The sequence below is a fragment of the Symphalangus syndactylus genome, chromosome 7 (assembly GCF_028878055.3).
Source record: "Symphalangus syndactylus isolate Jambi chromosome 7, NHGRI_mSymSyn1-v2.1_pri, whole genome shotgun sequence".
Classification (NCBI taxonomy): domain Eukaryota; kingdom Metazoa; phylum Chordata; class Mammalia; order Primates; family Hylobatidae; genus Symphalangus; species Symphalangus syndactylus.
The window spans coordinates 38,458,519-38,486,363 of record NC_072429.2 but is presented as its reverse complement, the minus strand read 5'-3'; the positions used below and the strand labels follow the sequence as shown (position 1 = coordinate 38,486,363).

General features: G+C 37.1%; 1 protein-coding gene across 2 annotated transcripts in view; it reads left to right on the top strand.

The window, feature by feature from the left end:
* Window positions 1-8,434: 8,434 nt before the first annotated feature.
* FBXO38 (F-box protein 38) overlaps window positions 8,435-27,845 on the top strand; it is an 80,557-nt gene continuing 61,146 nt past the window's right edge. The window contains exon 1 of one of the 2 annotated variants that reach the window (XM_055285715.2): window positions 8,435-8,561. The gene's annotated coding sequence lies outside the window, so the exon portion shown is untranslated. The remainder of the gene's footprint in view (window positions 8,562-27,845) is intronic. The other variant, XM_055285716.2, reaches the window with a different exon arrangement.

The window sequence follows — 27,845 nt, the reverse complement described above, 5'->3', positions numbered from 1 at the left end:
GATACTGAGAGACAACAGTATTTCCAGCATGTGTTTTACCACCTTGAATTACTAAAAGGTAATTTAATAATCGACATGGAATCTCTTGCTTGAATATAATGGGAGTATGGGGATTTGGCTGACATTACCAGGTCACCTCTTTTGAATCCACCTTACCACCTTGGTCACCTCAACGCAAGAGAGTGGCACTTGCCTCCTGTCCCTTTGTCTTTGCTTTTGCCTCTGCCTCTGTCTTCAGTGTGTATCTCCTTTCCACCATTGTCATTACCCTTCCCAAGGCAACAGCAGTCCCTTGAATAACTTCTGTCCACAGAGTTTAGATATACTGTCGTCTCACAGATGGGTGAGTATACTTTTCAGCTGGAGGGAATTTTGGAAATTCATTTCTATGACTATTGAGAAATCATTGAATCATAGAATCACAGCATCTGAAAAAAGACTATGTAAAGACCTTCTCCTTCAACTTTTCACTCATAAAGAAATCTTATTCCACATCTTTGAGAGATCATCATTCACCTTTTGCTTCTGTCTCAATAGCCCTGAAGACGAGGTATTAAGGCCTCCATAAGGCAGATTGTTTTAATTGTTAGGCATCTTGAGTGTTCAGAAAATTATTCCTTCAAGACACCGTGGCTTGCGCCTATAATCTCAGCTACTTGAAAGGGTAGGTGGGAGAACTGCTTGAGGCCAGGAGTTTGAGAAAACTGCTTCTTCACTTAATCTTTTAACCCATATAATGTGTCAGGTATTGGGCTAAGAGCCCAAGATGCAATGATAAATAGAATAGTCCGTATCTTCAATGAACTCTTTATGTTGAACCAAAATGCTAAATAATATGGTAAAGTTGGCAAGCTCTGGAGTCAGATTTCCTAGGTTTGAATTCCACCGATTACACTTGTTATCACTGTGGCCTTGAGAGAACAATTTAACCATTTTTGCCTCAATCTTCTCATCTGTGTATTGGAGATACTTACATTAATAGTAACTACTAACAGAGTTTTTATGAGAAATAATGTAAATGTTAGCTATTTGTCCTAATCTGTGTCTGGAGACAAAAATGAGCTTTTTATTCTACTTGAAGGCCCTAAGGAGCTGAAAGACACCTCATGTCTTCCTATTTTCCTCTCCATACTAAATTATCCCAGTTCTTTTATCCATTCATGAGACTTAGTATCCAGATCCATCAACATCTTGATCTCCCTAGAGCTTAACTCCAGGTGTAGCATTCGGAACTACCCCAAATTTGATCTGACTGGAGAGTATTTTCCTAACTGGCATAGACATTATGCCTTATAATTTTTTTTTTTTTGGTTTAGTAGTTGTTCTTTTTTTTATTATTATAAGTTTTAGGGTACATGTGCACAATGTGCAGGTTTGTTACATATGTATCCATGTGCCATGTTGATTTCCTGCACCCATTAACTCGTCATTTAGCATTAGGTATATCTCCTAATGCTATCCCTCCCTACTCCCCCGACCCCACAACAGTCCCCAGAGTGTGATGTTCCCCTTCCTGTGTCCATGTGTTCTCATTGTTCAATTCCCACCTATGAGTGAGAACACACGGTGTTTGGTTTTTTGTCCTTGCAATAGTTTGCTGAGAATGATGGTTTCCAGTTTCATCCATGTCCCTACAAAGGACATGAACTCTTCATGTTTTATGGCTGCATAGTATTCCATGGTGTATATGTGCCACATTTTCTAAATATCCTTGTTGGACATTTGGGTTGGTTCCAAGTCTTTGCTATTGTGAATAGTGCCACAATAAACATACGTGTGCATGTGTCTTTATAGCAGCATGATTTATAATCATTTGGGTATATACCCAGTAATGGGATGGCTGGGTCAAATGGTATTTCTAGTTCTAGTCCTGAGGAATCGCCACACTGACTTCCACAATGGTTGAACTACTTTACAGTCCCACCAACAGTGTAAAAGTGTTCCTATTTCTCCACATCCTCTCCAGCACCTGTTGTTTCCTGACTTTTTAATGATGGCCATTCTAACTGGTTGAGATGCTATCTCATTGTGGTTTTGATTTGCATTTCTCTGATAGCCAGTGATGATGAGCATTTTTTCATGTGTTTTTTGGCTGCATAAATGTCTTCTTTTGAGAAGTGTCTGTTCATATCCCTCGCCCACTTTTTGATGCAGTTGTTTGTTTTTTTCTTGTAAATTTGTTTGAGTTCATTGTAGATTCTGGATATTAGCCCTTTGTCAGATGAGTAGGTTGCAAAAATTTTCTCCCATTTTGTAGGCTGCCTGTTCACTCTGATGGTAGTTTCTTTGATGTGCAGAAGCTCTTTAGTTTAATTAGATCCCATTTGTCAATTTTCGCTTTTGTTGCCATTGCTTTTGGTGTTTTAGACATGAACTCCTTGCCCATGCCTACGTCCTGAATGATATTGCCTAGGTTTTCTTCTAGGGTTTTTATGGTTTCAGGTCTAACATGTAAGTCTTTAATCCATCTTGAATTAATTTTTACATAAGGTGTAAGGAAGGGATCCAGTTTCACCTTTCTACATATGGCTAGCCAGTTTTCCCAGCACCATTTATTAAATAGGGAATCCTTTCCCCATTCCTTGTTTTTGTCAGGTTTGTCAAAGATCAGATAGTTGTAGATACCTGGCATTACTTCTGAGGGCTCTGTTCTGTTCCATTGATCTATATCTCTGTTTTGGTACCTGTACCATGCTGTTTTGGTTACTGTAGCCTTGTAGTATAGTTTGAAGTCAAGTAGCGTGATGCCTCCAGCTTCGTTCTTTTGGCTTAGGACTGACTTGGCGATGCGGGCTCTTTTTTGGTTCCATATGAACTTTAAAGTAGTTTTTTCCAATTCTGTGAAGAAAGTCATTGGTAGTTTGATGGGGATGGCATTGAATCTATAAATTACCTTGAGCAGTATGGCCATTTTCATGATATTGATTCTTCCTACCCATGAGCATGGAATGTTCTTCCATTTGTTTGTATCTTCTTTTATTTCATTGAGTAGTTGTTTGTAGTTCTCCTTGAAGAGGTCCTTCACATCCCTTGTAAGTTGGATTCCTAGGTATTTTATTCTCTTTGAAGCAATTGTGAATGGGAGTTCACTCATGATTTGGCTCTCTGTTTGTCTGTTATTGGTGTATAAGAATGCTTCTGATTTTTGTACATTGATTTTGTATCCTGAGACTTTGCTGAAGTTGCTCATCAGCTTAAGGAGATTTTGGGCTGAGACAATGGGGTTTTCTAGATATACAATCATGTCATCTGCAAACAGGGACAATTTGACTTCCTCTTTTCCTAATTGAACGCCTTTATTTCCTTCTCCTATCTAATTGCCCTGGCCAGAACTTCCAACACTATGTTGAATAGGAGTGGTGAGAGAGGGTATCCCTGTCTTGTGCCAGTTTTCAAAGGGAATGCTTCCAGTTTTTGCCCATTCAGTATGATATTGGCTGTGGGTTTGTCATAGATAGCTCTTATGATTTTGAGATATGTCCCATCAATACCTAATTTATTGAGAGTTTTTAGCATGAAGTTGAATTTTGTCAAAGGCCTTTTCTGCATCTATTGAGATAATCATGTGGTTTTTGTCTTTGGTTCTGTTTATATGCTGGATTACATTTATTGATTTGCGTATGTTGAACTAGCCTTGCATCCCAAGGACGAAGCCCACTTGATCATGGTGGATAAGCTTTTTGATGTGCTGCTGGATTCGGTTTGCCAGTATTTTATTGAGGATTTTTGCATCAATGTTCATCAAGGACATTGGTCTAAAATTCTCTTTTTTGGTTGTGTCTCTGCCAGGCTTTGGTATCAGGATGATGCTGGTCTCATAAAATGACTTAGGGAAGATTCCCTCTTTTTCTATTGATTGGAATAGTTTCAGAAGAAATGGTACCAGCTCCTCCTTGTACCTCTGGTAGAATTCGGCTGTGAATCCATCTGGTCCTGGACTTTCTTTGGTTGGTAAGCTATTGATTATTGCCACAATTTCAGAGCCTGTTATTCGTCTATTCAGAGATTCAACTTCCTCCTGGTTTAGTCTTGGGAGGGTGTATGTGTCAAGGAATTATCCACTTCTTCTAGATTTTCTAGTTTATTTGCATAGAGGTGTTTGTAGTATTCTCTGATGGTAGTTTATATTTCTGTGGGATCGGTGGTGATATCCCCTTTACCATTTTTTTATTGCATCTATTTGATTCTTCTCTCTTTTCTTCTTTATTAGTCTTGCTAGTGGTCTATCAATTTTGTTGATCTCTTCAAAAAACCAGCTCCTGGATTCATTAATATTTTGAAGGGTTTTTTGTGTCTCTATTTCCTTCAGTTCTGCTCTGATTTTAGTTATTTCTTGCCTTCTGCTAGCTTTTCAATGTGTTTGCTCTTGCTTTTCTAGTTCTTTTAATTGTGATGTTAGGGTGTCGATTTTGGATCTTTCCTGCTTTCTCTTGTGGGCATTTAGTGCTATAAATTTCCCTCTACAGACTGCTTTGAATGTGTCCCAGAGATTCTGGTATGTTGTGTCTTTGTTTCATTGGTTTCAAAGAACATCTTTATTTCTGCCTTCATTTCGTTATGTACCCAGTAGTCATTCAGGAGCAAGTTGTTCAGTTTCCATGTAGTTGAGCGGTTTTGAGTGAGTTTCTTAGTCCTGAGTTCTAGTTTGATTGCACTGTGGTCTGAGAGACAGTTTGTTATAATTTCTGTTCTTTTACATTTGCTGAGGAGTGCTTTACTTCCAACTATGTGGTCAATTTTGGAATAGGTGTGGTGTGGTGCTGAAAAAAATGTATATTCTGTTGATTTGGGGTGGAGAGTTCTGTAGATGTCTATTAGGTCCGCTTGCTGCACAGCTGAGTTCAATTCCTGGGTATCCCTGTTTACTTTCTGACTCATTGATCTGTCTAATGTTGGCGGTGGGGTGTTAAAGTCTCCCATTATTATTGTGTGGGAGTCTAAGTCTCTTTGTAGGTCACTCAGGACTTGCTTTATGAATCTGGGTGCTCGTGTATTGGGTGCATATATATTTAGGATAGTTAGCTCTTCTTGTTGAATTGATCCCTTTACCATTATGTGATGGCCTTGTCTCTTTTGATCTTTATTGGTTTAAAGTCTGTTTTATCAGAGACTAGGATTGCAACCCCTGCCTTTTTTTGTTTTCCATTTGCTTGGTAGATCTTCCTCCACCCCTTTATTTTGAGCCTATGTGTGTCTCTGCATGTGAGATGGGTTTCCTGAATACAGCACACTGATCGGTCTTGACTCTTTATCCAATTTGCCAGTCTGCGTCTTTTAATTGGAGCATTTAGCCCATTTACATTTAAAGTTAATATTGTTATGTGTGTATCTGGTCCTGTCATTATGATGTTAGCTGGTTATTTTGCTCGTTAGTTAACGCAGTTTTCTTCCTAGCCTTGATGATCTTTACATTTTGGCATGTTTTTGCAGTAGCTGGTACCAGTTGTTCCTTTCCATGTTTAGTGCTTCCTTCAGGAGCTCTTTTAGGGCAGGCCTGGTGGCAACAAAATCTCTCAGCATTTGGTTGTCTGTAAAGTATTTTATTTCTCCTTACTTATGAAGCTCAGTTTGGCTTGATAAGAAATTCTGGGTTGAAAATTCTTTTAAGAATGTTGAATATTGGCCCCCACTCTCTTCTGGCTTGTAGAGTTTCTGCCAAGAGATCCGCTGTTAGTCTGATGGGCTGCCCTTTGTGGGTAACCTGAGCTTTCTCTTTGGCTGCCCTTAACACTCTTTCCTTCAACTTTGGTGAATCTGACAATTATGTGTCTTGGAGTTGCTCTTCTCGAGGAGTATCTTTGTGGCATTCAAAAAACCCTTAGGATCCTTTGGGATAGCTATTTCACAGGTAAGAAAACATGCCCTGAAATGAGGCAGAATTTAACATCCTATCAAGTACTGACAGACACAGAATGAGAGCCCAGGCCTTTTGGTTCAATCTTTCTTTCTACTCCATTGCTCTATAGAGGAATTTTCGGTTCTAAGATACTCCATTTTTGTTATTCAAACTCTCCTATTAATGAACCAAACTGGGTCTGTTTGCCCACGTGGAACAGAAAGCCAAATACCAAAGTGCCAGGATTTTGCAGCAAGAAAGGTTTATTGAGACTTGATTGGCAAGAGGACAGGAGGAAAATGATCAAATCTGCCTCACCAAGCTGGGGGCTGGGTTGAGTTTTATAAGCATAGGGTAATGAGGTGTGATCTGATTATGTCTTGCAATGAGGTGATGCCAGTAGGCAATGATCTGATGGGTCCTAGATCCTACCATGCAGTGTTCACTTTTTAATTCAGTTCCCACTCCTCAATCCAAGCACTTAGGTTCTGCTTGTGGTTGCACCCTTGGTTCACATGGGCATGCTCACTTCAACCCGGGGATTTACAGCAACTGAAAAACAGCTTACAACTTTGTTACATATAAGTTGAGCCAAATTGGTCTGGTGCAATTACACCAGCACTGAGAGTAACCTGGTATCCCTAGGAAATCTGAAAACCATTCATTTTTTTAAGACTTACTTCCTTAAGAGTTAGACTACATTTTCTCATGTCTTTGATTTGGTAACAATATGAACTAAGCCCCACTGCATCTGATCACAACATAATCTTCAGTATAGAATCACTGATTTTACAAGATCTGCAGGTCGTTTCCTTGTTAGGCCAGGTATTATATCAAAAATCATACATAATGGCCTTGAGTTTCCATGGATACTCTTTTTATTTATTTAATATGTTTTATGTTAAATATAAGATAGTAGGTGCTACACCCAGGGAGGTAGGAATGAGTACGATAATAAGGGAAAAAGAGTTTGCTCTGACAGAACAAATGCCTTTAGGGAATAAGGGAGAAAAAGATCTAGAAAATTAGCCCTTTAGTGTAAAATTGTGGTCCCTTAATCTATCATTTCTTTATTAGAAGTGAATCAGAATCTCGTTACTCAATTCAAATATATATGTATGTACACGTGTGTGTGTGTGTACATATATATATGTATATGTACACACACACACACATACACACACTCACAAGCAGCCCTCCAGATCCCAGGGTTCAACTAACTGTACATCAAATATTCTTTTAAAAGACCATAAAAACAACAACAATAAAAAATAGTACAAATAAAAAATACAACATGACAAATATTTACACAGCACTTACGTTGTATTATGTATAAGTACAGTCATCCCTCATTACTCTTCAGGATTCAAGGACCCCTGTATATACCAAAATCCACTCAAACTCAAGTTTTGCAGTCAGTCCTGTGGAACCTGCATATATCAAGTAGGACTTGTATACTCTACTTTCAGTTGAAGTTTGATTGCAGATGTGGAATCTGTAGAAATGGAGAGCTGACTGTATTTGTTGGGAAAAAAAACCCTGCATATAAGTGGACCCATGAAGTTAAAACCTACCTTGTAGAGATGATTTAAAATATACAGGAGGATATGTGAAGGTTATATGCAAATACTATGCCACTTTATATAAAGGACTTGAGCATTCACAGATTTTGGTTATTTACAGGGTACTAGAACCAATTCCCTACAGATACTGAGGGAGGACTATATATATGCATGCAGTCTGAGTCATACTCTGAATCTACCAAATAAGAATCTTGAGATTGCTGGAGCAGAATTAGAAAGCAAACATTGTAAATTTTGAAAACCTTCCCCAGAATTACTCATACTAAGTTAATCTTTTTCACATTTGTTTCTTGCAAGAAAAAGCAGAATGTACTTCCATAGAACTGAATAATAATCAAACCAAACAATGTTAAATCATGCTGTCATACCACAGCGCTACAGCCTGTTAAGGATGAAATATTTTCCCCTGGAAGCCTTCTTGGTCTTTGATGGCCTGATGCTATGGTATTGATGTCACTTGTCCCCACCAAAATTCACATTCAAATTTGACCCCCTTTGTGGTAGTACTGGGAGGTATGGCCTAATGGGAGATGTTTGGGTCATTAGAGTGGATACCTTATTAATAGATGAATGCCCTCTCTCAGGAATTCAGGAATGGATGAATTCTAGATCTGGGAATGGATTAGTTCCCTCAAGCTAGTTATTAAAAAGTCTGACTTCCGCAACTTCTCTCACTTGCTCTCTCCCTCAACATGTAATCTCTTTGCACAAGTTCACTCTCCTTCCATTTTCCACCATGAGTGAACACAGACTGAGGCTCTCACCAGAAGTCAAGTAGATGCCAGCACATGCCTCTTGAACTTGCCAACCTGTAGAACTGTCAGCTAAATAAACCTCTTTCTTTATAAATTTGTAAGCCCAACCTCAGGTATTCAGTTATAGCAACACAGAGCAGACTAAGACAACTGGTGACTTTGTCCTAAGTGCCACATGTAAATAGATCATTTGCCAAATGACTTCATAATGGGGTCTGAGGTTCTCACAATAGAACCATAGTCTTAGATTCAGCAAGAGAACTCAGCCTTTAGGAATTTGCTAGAAAACTCTGGACTGAAAAAACTCAGGTGGACGAATCACTTTGTTCCTTATGGAAAAGATGGAAACATTCTTCATGGTTATCTTCGCTACTGGCTATTTTTCATGTAAGGATTTGTTAAAGAAACTTGGGGAAAGAATAAACATCTTATATTCCAGGGGAAGTAACAAGCTAACAATAACTGCTTTCTAGATGTTGTAATTTTTGAAACTTCGAGACTTTTCTCAGAGACGAAAAATTCTCTATCTTAAATAGAGTAACTATCAGTGGTTTAATCCATTTTTAATATTCTAAGAATTCTGCCAAAGATAGCTTCAGAATTGAGATATCTTAAGGAATGATCTATGAAAGTTGTGCTCAATATCTGACTAATAATTTGGCCTTCTAAATTCATAATCAATTTTGGTTCTGCTCCCTCTTTTTCCTAATTATTTCCCATTATACTCTCACACACGCTGGTATTTTGTTAAGTTATCCTGTACACAGAAATGCATTCTATGCAAAGCAGTGTCAGTTTTTTACATGGCTTACTATTAGGACACCACCAGATGTTATCAAATTCCAAGAGAGCACTCGACTTTTTCTAATTAACTCCAACAAAATGGCACCAATAAGGTAAGCCCTTGTAAGACTCAATCTGCTAGCTGAATGGTGTAGGTAGAATGAGGAGGCAAGGAGAAAGCTCATCTGCAGTAGCTGAAAGAAGTCAGGGCTCTCAAGTAAAACATAAAATATGAAGGATAAATACAGTGTTAATAGTCTGGGTAAACAGATTTTGACACAGAGGTCCCCAGCAAGAGAGGCTTCCTTGTATGCCGGTTGAATTTAGAGAAGGGGTACATTCAAGATTCAATAATCTGAAAACAAAAGCAGGTATCTAAGATTTCTGTCAGTAAATAACCAAGATGACTATGAAGAATGAAACTTTTCTCTAAAATAAGACTACATGATGTTTGAACAGCTCAGCAATGGATGATACTGCTGAGCCCCAGAGGATAATGCTTGAGTTTACCCCCTACCTAAGGTCAACATTAAACCTAGGAACAGGGTAAGTTTGAATTCCCAGATAAGACATTAGATGTCCCAGTAGGACATTAAGAAGAAGAAGGAAACAGTGTTTGGGAAACAGGAGACATGGCCAGATATTTTTCTGTGTGAAGAAGCCACTTATTTTTTCATGACTTTCATAGTTATTAATTTATCTGTGATTACTTAATGGGGCTAGTTAGCTATACACATTTCAACACTGCATTGTTTTATTTAATATTTTATTCTAAACATTTTTATTTCAGATATTTTTGGTAACAGTCCTTTTAAGATGTTTTCCACTTTCTGCCTAAGAATAATTTTTCTAATTTTAGCCTTATAGAATTTCTATTAGATTGAACATACAAAACTGCGAATATCTGACCGTTTTCAGTCTACATAATGGCAATTTCATACGGTCCAATTTAAATACCTCTGTCAAAATAGGTCCTGAAAAAATCAGGACACATCTCTGACTCTTACTGCTCCTGCATTCCCTTAGATACCACTGGCAATTCAAGCTCCTAATTTTTGTTTTTTAATGTATTTTCTTTCCTCTTTCTAACTTCAATACTTTTGCCTAGCTTAAATCCTCCTTGTTACTTGCCCATAGTGTTGTGATATGCATCTAGTGCATCTAGATACCATCTAGTGGTTTCCTCGCGTTTAGTCTGATTCAGGAGTTGGCAAACTATGGCCACCTGTTTTTGAAAATAGAGTTTTCTTGGAACACAGGCACACTTTGTTTATATGTTATCTATGGCCATTTTCAAGCTGGTACAGAGTTGGGTTGTTGGAACAGAGGCCAAATGACCTAAAAATTATAAAACATTTACTACCTGGCTCTTAACAGGAAAAGTTTGCTAACTCCTGCTCTAATCTCTATAACCTTGAGAATGGACTTTCTAAAATGCAAATCTGATTGAGACTTCTCCTTATTTAAAACAATGACTCTCAGTACACTCAGGATACATTTTTTGCATGTTTTACAATACCCCCCAACTTAACCCAGCCTCTTTCTACCTAAAAGGATAACTTCCTTAACAGTTAAACTATTTTGGAGTTCATGCTATTCCAGTTTTGTGTCTTGGTGCATATAATTCCCGCTAATTAAATATCCTTCTTTCCATGTACATATTCAATTTTCAAAGTCATTTGCATCTCTTAAAAGCCCAGTAAAGCATCTAGTCTTTGGTAAAGTCTTTCCAAGTCTATATCTTGTAGGCTAAATCACTAAAACAGGAGATAAGAGACATACATTGTTTCTCCAAAGAATGATTTGAGTACCTTCCGATAGTATTAATAATAATTTTAGTTAATAGGCCAATGAATCTCTTTCATTTCAATAGTTGCAGCTGTTCTTTCATCTGTTAGAAAAAAATATGTTTATAACTTCAAACCCAAGATATCATGGACATTCACATTTAGGACAAGTCTAAGATTGGTAGGAAAATTTAAAAAGTGAGCCAATTTAAAGCAAAATATTTGTAAAGAAAAATGACACATGAATTTGGAAGGAATCATAAACCAAGTTACTGAAGTTTGGGAAACACTGCTGTGATGACAGGCAGTGAAGTCTTATAGCCTGATATACTGGATAAACGGACACACTGTAATCTGAACCACTAGAGTAGGAGACTGTGGCAGGTCATTCCTAATCTCATTATATAATAATTACAAACTTTCCAAGCCTCCTCCCATCCATAGAAAAATAATTCTAATATTCAAGGTCCTCTAACTCTGGTGATACTGAGAAAAGCAAAATAAAATGGGAAGATTTAGGAAAACATAAACCTGGTAGCTTATTATTCCAGAATCCTAATCCCCAGAGGACTAAAGTACACTCAAAGCTAGAGTGGGACCACAAAACACATACTTTTCCAGGCACTACAGTTAAAAGGGGGAATTTGATGAAACAAAATGATTCCAGAGGAACCTGGACAGTGCTTATAGTAATTCCCAGACAATAGTTATAGTCATTTTTCTCATTTCTCAGAATGGTTTCTTTTTTTTCTAACAAATTGCAGATATGCATTACACAACCAAGGATCTGGGCTGTACAGCCTCAGTTACCCCACAAGATAGAAACCCCAGCAACCCCAAAGGCTCTGGTTGCTGAATTTAAGATAATATAGTTTTGATGCTTGAGGTTTAAGAGATATTTTATCATTATCTCCTCTCTACATAAAGTAAAACATCAGAACACTTATATTAGAAGCCATTAACAGATCATTGCAGGATACAAAGTTTGACCTGTGAGTTTTGTTTTAGGTCCTTCAGTGCAGTCATTATCAAAAGAAGTTTACACAACAGAAACACATATGCTCTGTAAGAGTCAGCCCATTATGTGCTACTAATAACATTATTTATCCTAATTCCTGCGTGTACTGCTTCGCTAATATGTACATGAAAACATGAAACCAAAAATAGAACCCTCTTTTGAGAATTTAACATGTAACTGACTGCAATCAACTATTTACTGTTTTGGAAAATGTTTGTGAATTCCTCAAAATGTGATTCTGTAAACCAAAAAGAAAAAAAAAAAGTCACTGAAATCTCAGTTCCACTCACTGAACCTGAGGGAATAGGGGGACAGGGAGTAAATAAACAGGACTTCGAATTCCATCTCCAACTTTAGAAGAGAAGCCTCCCTTTATCTGTTTTAAACATTAATTTCAACATGGGACTCCATGAAAAAAAAAAAAAGGTTCTTTTCCTAAAATGTAAATCACAGCTGTAGGAAACATTACTTTTTTCAAGATAAGACTAAAATAATAGGTTTCAGCACTTGAGGTCAAAAGCCCTTGGGTTGAATCCTGCTCCTGTGTTTGAGTGATATTAGGAAGTCTCATAATGCTTCCAAACCTCAAGTTCTCATCTATAAATCCGGAATATCTGGAATGATATTTACTGCTTCACTTGCTACATATGCTCCATCCACATTGACTCTTCTTTTCCCATATTTTCAAACCTGCAAAGCTCTTTCCTGCTTCAGAAACTCTGGGCAATCTGTCTTCTCCTACAAGAATGTTCCCATCCACTTCACAGGGCTAATTCTTCTTCATCATTTGGGTTTCAGTCTAAATATATCTTCCCATGGATGGATTCCCTGACCATTTTATCTAAAATATATTCACCTCTGATATTTTTTATGTTAATTTATTTCTATTTCCTTTATAATACTTGTCATAATGACCATATATTTTAATTTTCTGTTTATTTTTGGTCTATCACCCAATGTAAGCTCCATGAAGTCAGAAGGCAGGTTTCTGATTAATTCCTAGCACTTAACACAGTATCTGCACCAAGTAAGACCTCAACAAGTACATTCTGAACGAATGAATAATTCAAAGGGTTCTTGGGCAGAATGAATGGGATAGTGGATATAAAACACATTTGTAAACCCAAATCACCCTTTATAGGTAATTTTTTTAAAAAAATTCACTACTTATTTTGGCTCAAACTCTCTGAATGGAATGTGTGTTTAAGAATGAAGACTCTGATCCTATAGAACTAGATTGGGACCTCAGCTTTTCTGCTTAACCTTATGTGACTTAGGGCAGAAAACATAATCTCAGTCATTATCTTAGAGGTTGGCTATGAGGATTGAAACAGACAATGGATGAAAAGGGCTTAGCATAATCCCTGTCACATAGCAAGCCCTTAGTAAATAACAGATGAGTGACCTTTGTTGCTACTAACTAGGGGACCAACCATTTCAGTTTTCCATGGACTAAGGGTTTTCCTAGACATGAGACTTTGCATATCAAAATAAGAATGTCACAGACAAACCAGAATGGTTGGTCATTCTATCATAAACATGCCTTTGTACTCAGCCCCTAGTGCTCCTTCCACACTTCCCAACTCACTCAGACCAGATAACCTATACCATAGTCAGCCTTAGCCAGTACAGCAGTATCTTCCTAATGATCTCAAAACCTCATCTGATAGGCCTTCATGTTGTGGTCATAAGTCTACGGCATACAAAGGGATTCCATAGAGGGGAGACAAACTGCATGGATGATTGCTACTTCATCTCCCAAATGTTTTATTAGCTAACCACATTTCATCCTTTCTCCAAATCTACTGTCTTACCCTTCTCTGCAATCCCAAGGATTCAGGGAAATAAAAAATAACTCTCAGTGCTAAAAATGTATTCTTAGGATTTAAATTTTAATAGGATAAATAATAAATGTACTCTCTTAAACTATACAATTCAGTGGTCCTTAATATATACAGAGAGTTGTACAACCATTACTGCTGTTTAATTTCAGAAAAATTTTCATTAAAAAGAAACCTCTACCCCTCTGTTATCTCCCCCACCCCAGTACCTGGAAACCACTAGTCTACTTTTTGTCTTTATAGATTTGTCTATTATGGACAATTCATATAAATGGAATCACATAACATGTGGCCTTTTTTGTCTTCTTTCACTTGGTATAGATTTTCAAAATTCATCCATGTTGTAGGATGCATCAGTTATTTGTGCCTTTTTATGGCTGAATAATATTTCATTGTTCAGATATATCACTTTTCATTTATCCATTCATCCATTAATGGACATTGGGTTGTTTCCACTTTTGGCTAGCATGAGTAATGTTGCTATGAACATTCATTTACAAGGTTTTGTGTGAACAAAACCTTTTTTTTTTTAATTTATCTTGGGTATAAACCTATGAGTTAAATTGCTGGGGTATATGATAACTTTAACTGAGGAACTACCAAACTGTTTTTCAAATCAGCTGCAGCATTTTACAATCCCAGTAAAAGTATATGAGAGTTCTAATTTCTCCACATCTTTACCAACACTTGTTATTGCTCATCTTTTTAATGATAACCATCCTAATAGGTGAGAAGTGGTATCATAATCATGAAAACCATGGTTATGATTTTCATTTCCCAAAAGTTTTAATCATGTTATATATCTTTTCATAGGCTTATTAGCCATTTGTATATCTTCATTGAAGAAATGTCTATTCAAATCCTTTGCTCACTTTTTACTCAGATTATTTACCTTTTTATTGTTAAGTTGTAAGAGTTTTTTATATATTCTGGATACTAGTTCCTTAATGGATGTTGATTTACAGATATTTTCTCTCATTATGTGGGTTTTCTTTCACTTTATTAATAGTGTCCTTTGAAGTGCAGGAGATTTTAATTTTATAAAGTACAATTTATCTATTGCTGCTTGTGTTTTTGGCATCATATCTAAGAAAACATTGCTTAATTCAAGGCCACAAAGATCTCCTCTGTTTTCTTCCAAACATTTTAAGTTTTAACTGTTACATTCAGGTCTTTGACTCATGTTGAGTTAGATTTGTATATGGTGTGAGGCAGGGAATTCAACTGTATTGTTTTGTATGTAGATACACAGTTATCCCAGCACTGTTTGTTTAAAATACTTGTCTTTCCTCATTTAATTGTTTCATAACCTTCATTGAAAACCAATTGACCATAAATATAAGGATTTACTTCTGAACTTTCAATTTTATTCTATTGGTCTATATGTCTATCTTTGTGCCAATACCACACTCTCTTGATTATTGTAGATTTTCATAGTAAGCTTTAAAGTCAAGAAGTATGAGTTCTTCAACTTTGCTCATTTTCAGACTGTTTGGCTATTCTGGGTACTATCCTCAGGAAGTATTAAAGGTATTGTCAAAGAATAATGCATAGATATGTTCTGCACAATAGTTCTAAGGGTAAAATACAAAAAAAAGACCTAATAACATATAATTAGTTTCTAATAATATAATACATAATTATAGTGCATCTATAATTAATACTTTCTGGAAAAGAGTTAGTAAATGGAATTGTGTCACTGTCTATGGTAATGCTACAAATATCAATGCTCTAATGCCCACTAACTTTATTTGCATGGAAGCCAATATTTTCCAAAGTTTCCATTTTCCAAATAGTTCTTAGCATCTCCAGACACAATAGTGGAACTCGAGGGAAGTACAGTTTTCTTACATAAGATCTTCTTTTCCCATTGTTGTGCTGCCACTTAAATATCCTTGTCCATGATTCTCTGATGTTTACTACACCTCCATCCTACTGCTCAGCTTCTGCTTATTCCAGGTCAGTTGTGAAATCCATTCTGCTTCCCATGCCCACTATTTCAGAGGGAGTTTATGCATAAGAATGATCTGGCTCCTCAACTTTTCTACTTATCTCTGTTAGCCTGAAGTTGCTTTCTTCTAAGATTATCAAGGCATTCCAAATGTGTGACCAGGTCATGTCCATAATAAAGTGAGGGGGACAAGCATATCTTTACACTAACTCTACATGTACCTCCCTCCATCCTTCAAGCCCCAGCTCGGGTTCTACCTGGTACTGTGTTTCTGCATCTTGGGGAAGTCAAAGGTTGATTCACTTTAGTGCACCAAATCTCTCTGGCTTTTTGCTTATAGGCTCATCATTTTTTAGTGCTATATGATTTAAAAAAAAAAAACCTCACTAGACATGACCTATTAACTTTTCAAAAAATAATCATGACCTAACATTAAGTTTACAAAATATATCAAATGATGCATATAGTATGATTAAACTTTAAAAAATGTATTTATTGTATATACTCAGAAACATAAAATATTTAAGAGAATAAATAATGAGGAAACTTTTGAAAACCTACAAATAGGCCTGATTTCAATTTAGTGCTTATTACATACCAAGCACTGTCCTTGGTACCACATAGAAATTATCTCATTCAGTATTCAAAACAATCCTACAAAGCTGAAATTAGCATTACCTTTCATTTTATAGATGATGCAACTGACACTTAGAGAGATTTAGGGACCCAAGATACAATTGCTTATAGGGAGAAAAACCAAGAAACAAATCTAGGAATTTGACTCCCAGAGCCTACAAGTTTAAATTCCCATTATCTTATCTTATGACTAGAATCTTTTATTTGGACAGAATTTTAGGATTTTTCAAAACAGGTTCTTATATTTATCCCAAGAATGTTTAATAAGTACCTAGAAAGTTCCAGACACTGTGCTAGGTGCTGAGAAAACAAAATAAAAAATAAGATACTATTATTCTCAAGCTACTACTACAAATAATATAAGGTTATAAGCTTGCTACAGTTAGAAAGTACTTTTCCAAACAGGACCCCTATAAGACCTATACCAACAGTACGTGGAAGGCAGGGGAGAGATATTTCCTTTTACATATAAAAATAAAGTACTCCAAAGTTGATTGCCTTGCCCAATGTCAAATAGGAAGTATTTATGGAAGATGAATAATATTCCTTATCACTTCACAGTAGCTCCTATGTGGCTGTTGTTAAATTTTTTAAAAATGGGCCACTTTTTGAGAGGATCACTTGAGGCCAGGGATTTGAGACCACCCTGGCCAACATGGTGGAACCTCGTCTCTACTAAAAACACACACACACACACACACACACACACAAAAGCCAGGCATGGTGGCAGGTGTCTGTAATCCCAGCTGCTCGGGAGGCTGAGGCAGGAGAATTGCTTGAACCTGGGAGGTGGAGGTTGCAGTGGGCTGAGATCGTGCCATTGCACTCCAACCTGGGTGACAGAGTGAGACCTTGTTTAAAAAAAAAAATAGGCCACTTTTGCATGAAACATGCACACAAAATTTCATTGACTATAACCTAGTATAAAATTTAGTATTTTGCTTGGTATTGTTATTACATTTCTGCTGAAGAAGACAGATATTTTTCATTTATGTTTTCCACACTCCTGAGTTTATCTTGTTCTTAACCATTATGGTCTTTGCCCCAATAATGAGTATGCTTCCTGTATTATGGTCTTTGTCTCAATAATAAGCATTCTTGAAGTTCATAGAGCATATCCAAAGTGATCCTCAAAACAGCCTATTTCCAAAGTGATCCTCAAAAGAGCCTATGTCAGTAGGTATCCATCATTATGGTCATTTTATCAGCAAGGTAATTCTGATTCAGAGAAGTGAAAAGATTTTCCCAAAGTACCTTATCAATGTATTGATTTCCTCACCCTCTACTTTTTAACATACAGGTTTACACATTTGTTAAAAGCTCTAATAATGTTTTGCCATGATTACAAATCAAAAGCCTCTCCAGGGTGAAAGTGCATAATGAGGGGAGAGGAAAATCTTTGTAGCTATGGGCTATTTGTAAGCCAGGAGTTTACAAATCAAGTTCTCTCTCCATTTATCTATCTATCTATGTATCTATCTAACTATCTATCGGGTCTCACTCTGTTACTCAGGCTGGAGTTCAGTGGTGTGATCTTGGCTCACTGCAACCTCAACCTCTTGGGCTCATTCTCTCTCCTTTCAAAAAATTATTATATAATATAGAGATAATAATATGCAACTAGGCTAAGCAAGAAAGATTATATTTCATTTTAATGGTTTCTAAATATTTATATCAATTTCTCTTAGAGTTTTGAATCTCACTCTCAACATTCAATACCATGGAAAATGTAGAAAGTCCCCTGCATCTTGAATATGAAGTGATTTTTCTTTGTTTTTCATGAATGAAACCATTTGAAATAAGCATCATCTCTCATTCATAAAGTAGAATTCATTATATTACCTTATTTTTTAAAGAAAATCAATAAATCTTATGGAGAGTTCCTCTTTGACTCGAGATATAATTTAATTACATACATCAGAACTGTTTGCTTCTAGAAATACAGAGCTGAATAGGAAGTAACCCCTGACATTGGGCAACTCACAGTCTAATCAGCTAACTGGACAACTCAGTCACTTACTCACTAAATACTCTTAAAGTACTTATGAGATTGGGAGACTTGTCTAGACTCAGTCTTCAGTGGTCATCAAAACAGGTTTGTGCACTCATGCACTTTACAGTCCAGTGAGGGAGCAATAAAACAAAAGATTATTAAACAATATGATAAAATGTGAGAAGGAGTAAAACAACCCATGGCATTCAGAAGCGTGCCTTAGCATTGTAACACGTTGGCCTCCTACTTACATCTGGGCCTTCATGTTCTCCATTTGAGATAAACAATTTCATAGAATGTTTACATCTGACAATGCTACTCTGTGACTATGAGAAATCAAGACTAAGATAATACCACTTAATAATCATGTCTAAACACAGGCAAAACATGAACATTATCAAAGTCACAAAATACCAAATATCGACTTATCTAGACTAATGTGACTGCTGCTTCTTCACCAATTACAACTTTAGCCTTAAGCTACTCTTCCCTCCTTCTAAATAATTACTCCCACTTTCTGAGGCATTCAAACCAAAGCAAAGCCTCTTTTCCTTAAGCCTTCCACCAAATTAACCTAACAATCTCAAATCCTACAATAAGACCTTTCTAATACCCTCCTATTGACACGCCTTATGGCTCCCAAGGGTGTGTGTTCTCACAGGCTGCAGTTAATTATAAGCCCTGTTTGTTCAACTATAGGTGTGTTCCTGGTGGTCTCTGGCTGGAAGAGTATGACAAAGGCAAAACTTGAAGGCAGCAATAATACCATTCTTGTTGCTCCTTTCCTCTCTTCTCCACAGGAATTCACAGGGGCACGAAGAAAATGAAAATAGATGGTCATGAACTCTTAAATTAAGGGGTAGGAAATATTTTATTCATGTATGTATTTATTCACTGAGTCATATGTTATCTTCTTCCAAAAATAACTTACAGTGGCTGATCTTATTTAGTGGATTCAAAGGTACAGAGTAGAGGGCAGCTCCCTGAGAACTGTTACATAAAGACAACATCCTGGCAAAAGAAACACCCAACAATAATGAAAACAGTAGGATAAGGGCACTCCAAATGACTCTTGATGTTTAACAGGATACCCCTTTTTCCCACAGCTGAGGTTCCTCCTATGCTTTTCTTAACCAGGGATGATATATTAATCACCTACTGTCAGGTTCTACCTGGCTTCCTGTCACCATAAGTATCTTCTCCCCTTCAACAGAAATTCTTCACTCCCCTCCCTATTCTCAGTCCCTATTCCCTACAGATAGCAAGCTCAGTCTGGTCTCGGGATCTAGGAAAAAAAAAAAAATCCTCATTTTTTAGTCTTGAAGCATTTAAGAAGCTCTAGTTCAATCCTCAGGCAAATCTAAATCAATCAAGTCACTCTTGGCTTAACCTAATAATTTTCTAATACAGCAGTACTATTCCCATAAAGAGTATTTAAAGTATGTGGGGACTTAATTTTCACTTGTCACAATGACTGTCCTGCATAGGGAAAAATTAACCCATCCAGGCTCCTGATAGTGCTCCTATTGAGAAACATCCCACCATAGATGTCACATGTCTATCACATCCAACCATCCTGCTTCTCCCCACGCCCATATTAGGTATCAGTAATCAAATAGTACATGCCACTGAGCTGTATGTGGCTTCAAAATGTTTTATCAATATAGTAATCCAGGCATGCCTTGTCATCAGATTTGACACGGAATATAAAACCTATTTGCTATTCCTGCACATAACCTTTTAAAAAATGTTCTATTTTTTGTGGGTACATAGTGAGTATATATATTTATGAAGTACATTAGACATTTTGATACAGGCATACAATGCATAATAATAACATCAGGGTAAATGGGATATCCATCACCTCAAGCATTTATCCTTTCTTTGTGTTACAAACAACCCAATTATGTAGTTATTTTTAGACGTACAATAAATTATTGTTGACTGTAGTCACTCTGCTGTGCTATCAGTACTAGAGATTACTCATGCCATCTAATTATATTTTTGTACCCATTAACCATCCCCCCTTCCCTGTCCCCACTACTTTTCCCAACCTGTGGTAAACATTATTCTACTCTATCTCCATGAGTTCAATTGTTTTAATTGTTAGCTACCACAAATGAGTGAGAACATGCATAATTTGTCTTTCTGTGCCTGGTGTATTCCACTTAACATAATGACCTTGAGTTCCATCCATGTTGTTACAAATGTCAAGATCTCATTCTTTCTTATGGCTTTTTCTTTTTAAGGCAAAAATAGCTTCATGGTTAAGATGAAGTCCTTCATCCTGCTCTATTTGCTATGCCTGTAGTCAGGCCTTGGTCATCTGACCACTCTCCAAGTCCTTCTGAGACAGGGCCCCTTTCAGGGATGTGAGCCCTGTGGCTGAGACCTTGCAACATTTCAACAGATCTCTGACCATAAATGCCTCCCAGCACTACCTCTCTGAACATTCCTTGCTCCTAATACAAAGTGAGCTACACCCTCTAGTGGGCAAACCACATGCAGTACATTGAACTTTGGAAGAGTAACATCCTCTGCCAGTTACTACCAACCACCTCCAGTAATGATCAGGCTCCCCAGATTTCACAAGAAAAAAAAAAAAAAAGCAGGGGATAGGGGGAAGAGGGAAACAGGAGATTTTATGGCTCTTCTGCCTGACAACTCCAGGTGAATCTGAATTTAGTAACAGCTGGATTCAGGGTCTCCAAAACTTCTGCTGGAAATTTCTTTCTCCAGCTCTTGGATCTATCCACACTTTCTCTAGTGTGGTTTTTATTCATAGGCAGGCTTTCCCCACCCCACACCACCTCTATCCATAGTGGTAGACCCTGGCAGCTTAGAGTTACAATGTCGTCAGTGGAAGAGAGCTTTCCTTTTCCAAGAAGTCTTCTAACAGAAGGTTCAAGTCTTATTATACTAGTTGGAATAAAAGGCTTATTCTTGAACCAGTCATAGCTACAAGCATGCTTCTCATTGAAATGGACCAAATTATAAGGTCCTACAGGAGCCAGAGGTAAGTTGGCCTTACTGTATGAACCAGAAGATGATAAAGAATTGTTCCCCAAAGGAATATTGAAGAACTATTGCCAGAGGAGAAATAAATGCAGGTCAAGCAAACAACAGATGCTTCAACACTATACTTTCTATAGGCTATCTTTGAGTCTAAGATTGTTCTCAGGCCTGGCCCAAGCTCAATCCCTTGCTATATTGCTGTCCTTACTGCAGTAAACTGTTTTGCCTGTTTTTGCTATAATAAGTTTTGATACTGACAGGATCAGAAACTTTTTATCTTGGCAGAAAGCATGAAAATGTCACCTAAGATCTTAGTCTTCTGGTGCCCACACTTTCATATCCAAATGACATGACTTGACCTTCCATTCCACAAATCACAGGAAGTGTGTCCTATCGATTGCAGAGGATCCCAGGACCTCTATGTCCTTATGGTAACTACTTGCTCTGTATCTCTAATTTTGCAAAGTTCTCCATCGGCACCCCATTTCAACTTTGGATGCTGCTGCCCCACTCCCCACCACTTTGGTGCAGATGACTCCACGGCCACTGCACACCTGCTATCTTCCTTCATTCCTCAAGCACTTTAAAGGCTACTTAGGGTAACAAATGTTTTCTGAAGGTTTGGAGTACTGGAGGAGGACAATGGCTAACACGGCCTGTAAAATATGTCAGGATACTTTCAGTTAAGAGAGATGAAAATCTAAATGAAACAGCTTAGGTCGAGCAAGAAATGTGTAGGCTCATGCAATTAGGAGGATTCAGGGTGGGTCATAATCCAGGCACAGCTTTATCCATGGACTCAGGTATTGTCAAAAGTCTCAGTCTCCATCTCTGCCCTCTGCTTGTCTCTGGATTTTATTAAATGCTGGTTTCATCATCTCCCATACAAACTCTATCTACCAGATAAGAAAAATGGCTGCAGCCACTCCAGTCTCATGTCCTTACAGCTCATGATTAAAAAAAAAAAAAGGGGGTGGGGTGGGGTTGGGAATGGGAAGAAGAGAATCCTGGAGCTCAGCCAAACATTCCCCACAATCAGTATGCAACTGTGGTCCCCAGATAAGGGAAATAGAAGGTTTTCTTACAATGTCTATGCCAAAAGGTCAAATTTAAGCAAAGAAATGAGGATTAAATCACATCTATTATTATTATCTGGCACTAAGAAACAGTAAATGAATAATTAATACGTAAAATGTCCTATTTTCAAAAACTATAGCATGTTAAGGAATTACATAGATGAGTCTTATGATTGAAATTTTAAACTTTTAATCAAGTATTGGCTTAAACTTAGAATATTAAGTTGAAGAGATGATAATTTTATTAAGACGAAAGATTATTGGCTGTTTCAGAAGTCGTCATTTGCCATATGTGTATGTTTAATAGAGTTATGAGTTTTATTTAAATATTTAGGAAGGTTTGGTTTATTAAACCATTGAAATGCTTAAAAGGAAAAATCAAGTGTATTATATTTATCCATTTATTCATTAATTCCTTTACTGGACAAAACTTAACTATGTATCTATCCCTATCTGTTTATTTTTGAAAAATTGGTCTATCAGTATGGTTATTTGATTTCTGTCCCCAAACTCCTTAACCAAACTGAACTGCAGGTAGAAACATATCTACTTCTCATCACAATTGTTTTATTGTACCTAACAGTGTCTGGCCCTAGAGCAAGCACTAAGAAAATACTTGCTGCATGAATGAATGAACCATGTGAGGCTCAAAATATAACCAACTTACATAAGAAGCACAACTGTTTTCTCCCAGTTACTTGTGGAACACAAGGACCATCAGTTTCTGTCCCAGTATTATACTCATCTAGATGGCCCAGCTCACCAGCATCTTCCTTTTCTTTCCTTGCAAAAGCTGAATAAGGTTGATCCACCTTCTGCCTGCAGGGGAGCAAACTGTTCACTCGCCTAGGGCTGGAGAGTCATCAGGTATATGAGGGGGAAGCAGTGAGTCCTACGCTCAACTAAAATATGCTATGTGTGAAGGGAAATAAGATTGAAAAGGCAGGCTGAAACCAATGCATATTGTACCTGGGAAGTCTGATAAACAAGTTACATATACATTATTTAAGCCTCAGTTTAAGCAAAAAAGAGACATTGAAAGTTTTTTCTAAAAAAAAAAAAAAAGATTGAAGTATGATTGACATACAAAAATTACATATACTTAATATATAAAACTTGATGAGTCTGAAGATATATACCTGTGAAACTATTACCACAATCTATGCCATAAGCCTATTCATCACCTCCAAAAGTTTCTTCCTGTCTTTTCATTATGTTATGTGTGAGTAGAACACATAAGCTGTATCCTCGTAACAAATTTTGTAAATACACTCTACAGCATTGTTACGTCTCTAATCTTGTATAACCAAGTTTGTACCTTGTGACTAATGCCTCCCCATTTCCCCTTCCCTCCAGTCTCTGGCAAACACCATTGCACTATCTTACTCTACGAATTTCATTATATTATGCCTCTCCTCTGTGCCACTTAGGCATCCTGGTATTCCACTGTGACAGAATTTCCTAAATTTTGCTGAAGTGTGCTTTATAGATCGTGTCTCCCCACTAACTTGAGAGATTGTTTCCTAGTCATCTCTGCAGCCCTGGTGCCTAATATATTCCCAGGTCTCAAACAGACGTTTAATAAATGTTGGCTGCCTGAAGAAATGATGGAATTTGGAATTTTTGGCATTTCAATGTACTTTCTTTTCTAACATCTTTGCTGTCATTCCTCTGGTAATCAAACTAAAACATCTGAACTAGAAGTAGTGACAGAGAAAATATGATTAGATTAGTCTTAGTCTGTTTTCTGCTGCTATAACAGAATACCTGAGACTGGGTAATTTATAAAGAACAGAGATTTATTTCTTATAGTTCTTGAGTCCAGGAAGTCCAAGGTCAAGGGACCTGTATCTAGAGACCGCCTTCTTGTTGTGTCATCCCACAGCAGAAGGTAGATGGGCAAGAGAGCGAGAAAGAGAGAGAGAGTGCGTGTGTGAGAGACAGTGTGAGAACGAGAGCAAGTGACAGAGAAAGGGCCAAACTCCAAACTCCTTCTTTTATCAGGAACCTACTCCTCTGGTAACAGCATTGATCTATACATGAGGGAGGGCTCTCATGACCTAATTATCTTTTAAAAGTTCCACCTCTCAACACGATTGCATTAGACATTAAGTTTCTGTATTAGTCCATTCCCACACTGCCATAAAGACATACCTGAGACTGGGTAATTTATAAAGGAAAGAGATTTCATCAGGTCATGGTTCTGTGGGCTGTACAGGCTTCTGCTTCCTGGGAGGCCTCAGGAAACTTACAATCATGGTGGAAGGTGACAGGGAAGCAAGCATATCTTCACATGGCCTGCAGGAGAGAGCAAGCGAAGGAGGAAGTGCTACATGCTTTCAAACAACCAAATCGCATAAGAACTCACTCACTTTCATAAGAACAGAAAGCGGGAAGTCTGCCCCCATGATCCAATCACCTCCCACCATGCCCCTCCTCCAACACGGAGAACTATAATTCGACATGAGATTTTGGTGGGAACACAGACCCCAACCATATGAGTTTGCAACACATGAACTTTGGGGAACACATTCAAACCATAACACTAAAGGGTAATTTTTTAAAAATAAGCTTGTTGAATTTCCTGTTTCACTCTTAACCTTTTTACTTCCTTGTCACATAAACATGATCTTGTGCAGTACAGCACAAATTAAAAATGAACTGCAATGTCCTTAATGTTTAATATTGTTTAATGGTCACTCAGAGTTCATGCTTATGAAAGTGTAAAAGTCTTCAATGCAGGCTTTTGTTTTTGTTTTTTATCTACCACCACGTGTTGGTTTTGAAATTGCAATTCTCTATGTATACACCTACATACAACATCCTTTCACAGAACTTTCTTATGTAACTTGGGAAAAATTAGGGCACTTTGAAAGTAAACTTCAGAAATATCATATGCTAAGAATGCAGCCCTTATAACTTCAACTATCTAGAAATAGCTGAGAAGCAGGAAGGAAAAGAGGTCTCTGAACAATCAAATAATAACAGCTAACATTTATAGAGTGTTTGCTGCCTGCAAAGCACTGTTCTATCTGGATTACAAACATTACCTCACAAGAAACAAATGAGGGTGAGGATGTGCAGAAATTGGAACCTTTGTACACTGTTGATGAGAATGTAAAACAGTGTAACTGCTATGGAAGAGTACGGTGGCTCCTCAAAAAATTAAAAATAGAATTATCCTATGATTCAACAATCCCACCTCTGCATATATATGCCAAAAGATGAAAACAAGATCTCAATAAGATATTTTCACTCTCATGTTTATTCCAGCATTATTCATAATAACTAAAATGTGGAAGCAACCCAAATGCCCACTGATGGATGAATAGATAATGTGATATATACAGGCAATGGAATATTATTCAGCCTTAAAACCTTGAGGACTCCATACTAAGTGAAATAAGTCAGTCACAAAAAGACAAAGTGTATGAAGCTACTTCTATGAGGTATTTAATATAGTCAAAATCAGAAACAGGATGTAAAACTGTAGTTTCCAGAGCTAGGGTAGGAGAAAATGGAGAGCTCTTGTTCAATGGATATAGAGTATCAGTTTCGCAATGAAAAAGTTCTAGAGATCTGCTGAACAACGTGAATATGGTTGATACTACTGAACTGTACACTTAAAAATGGGCTCAAAAATTTTTTTAGCTCCCACATATGAGTGAAAACATACAGTGTTTATCTTTCTGTGCCTGAGTTATTTCACTTAACATAATGTCCTCCAGGTTCATCCATATTGTCTCCAATGACAGGATTTCATCCTTTTGTATACATATTTTGTGAATATGTTCCACATTTTCTTTATTCATTCATCTGTTAATGGTAGGGTGAATATAGTTAATGATAGTTTATTGTATATTTTCAAGAAGCTAAAACAGAGGATTTTGAATGTTTGCAACACAAAGAAATGATAAATGTTTGCGGTGAATGGATATGCTAATTAGCCTGCTTTGATCATTATAGATTGTATACATGTATTGAAATATCATTCTGTATCCCACGAATATGTACAATTATTATACATTAACTAAAAACTAAAAATGAATGGAAATACATAATTAAAATGGTAAATTTTATGTTATGTGTTTTTAATCACAATGAAAAATAAACAACAAATAAATAACATAAAGAATGAATTGATAAACAAAATGTGAAATATATATGCAGTGGAATATTATTCAGACTTAAAAAGGAATTAAATTCTAAATACATGCTACAACATGGATGAACCTTGAAGATATTATGCTAAGTGAAAAAATTCAGACATAAAATAACAAATATTGTTATGATTCCACTTATATGAGTACCTAGAGTGGTCAAAATCATAGAGTCAAAAAGTAGAATGGTGGTTGCCAGGGACTGGGGGGAGGACAGCATAGGGAATTGTTGTTTAAAGAGTTTCAGTTTGGGAAGATAGAAAAGTTATGATGATGGGCAGTGGTGGTGTTTGCACAACAATGTGAATGTGCATAATTCCACTGAACTGTATACTTAAAGTGGTTAAAATGAGAAATATATATATTTTGCCATAATTTTTCTTAAAAAATAATGTATGAGATTATTCACGCACAAATGCAAGACTGGGCTGGTGGGACTACAAGCCTTACTTTTTGATGCTTGTGCTAATATACATACATCCAAAAATCTAAAAATTAAAAACAATGAGGTAGTGTGGTAAATTATAGATGGCCACAAAGTCTTTGCTACATCTTCAATTAAGAGGTGGACTCTTATTCTTCTCTTGAATCTGGGCTGGCTTTGTGGCTTTTTTGACCCAACGCGACAAGATGGAAATCACCCCTGGGACTGCAGACGCTAGATCATATGAAGTTTTGTAGCTTCCTCCTGTTTTGCTTGGAACAGCTCCCTTTTTTCCCATTCTACTTCCAAGTGCTCCCTGTCAAAACCCAAACACCATGGTATAAGAAACCCAAATCTGAGGGAAAGCCCAAGTGTAGGCACTCTGATAAATAGCTCCAACTGAGCATCTAGAGATCAGCCAGCCTCAGCTGCCATCAATATAACATCTATTAGAGGCTGACATTTAACTACAGCCCCAGTTTGACATCTGACTGTAAATGCCAGAGACTGCAAGCTAGGACTGCCCAGCCTAACCCAGTTACCCTACAGAATCAGGGCAGATAAAATTTTTAGCCACTAAATTATGGAGTGACTTGTTACGTAGGTACTACAATGTCTATTTTAAAGAAACCTGAACCTTAGAGCTGAAGTGATTGCCCATTGTCTCTCTGCCAGTAAGCAGAGGAACTCACACTTAACCAAGTCTTTCTGGTTCTAAAGCCTGCATTGCTGACTACTAAATACACAATTTCCCAGTCAAAACAGCTACAAGTTTTTTTTTTCCTTTTTACCTTCAAAAAAAATCCTGTATTTGAATTCATAGTGGAGTTCTGCCATATAACCCAAGTCTAAGGGTAGTAAGAATAGCCTTGATATGCATAGCACCTTCTGCAGTTGTGCACTGAACAGGCTCCATAGCCATATGAACCGGTCCTGAGCAAACTCCAACCACCATCCCTGACCAAAACTTCTCTTGAGTATTAGTCA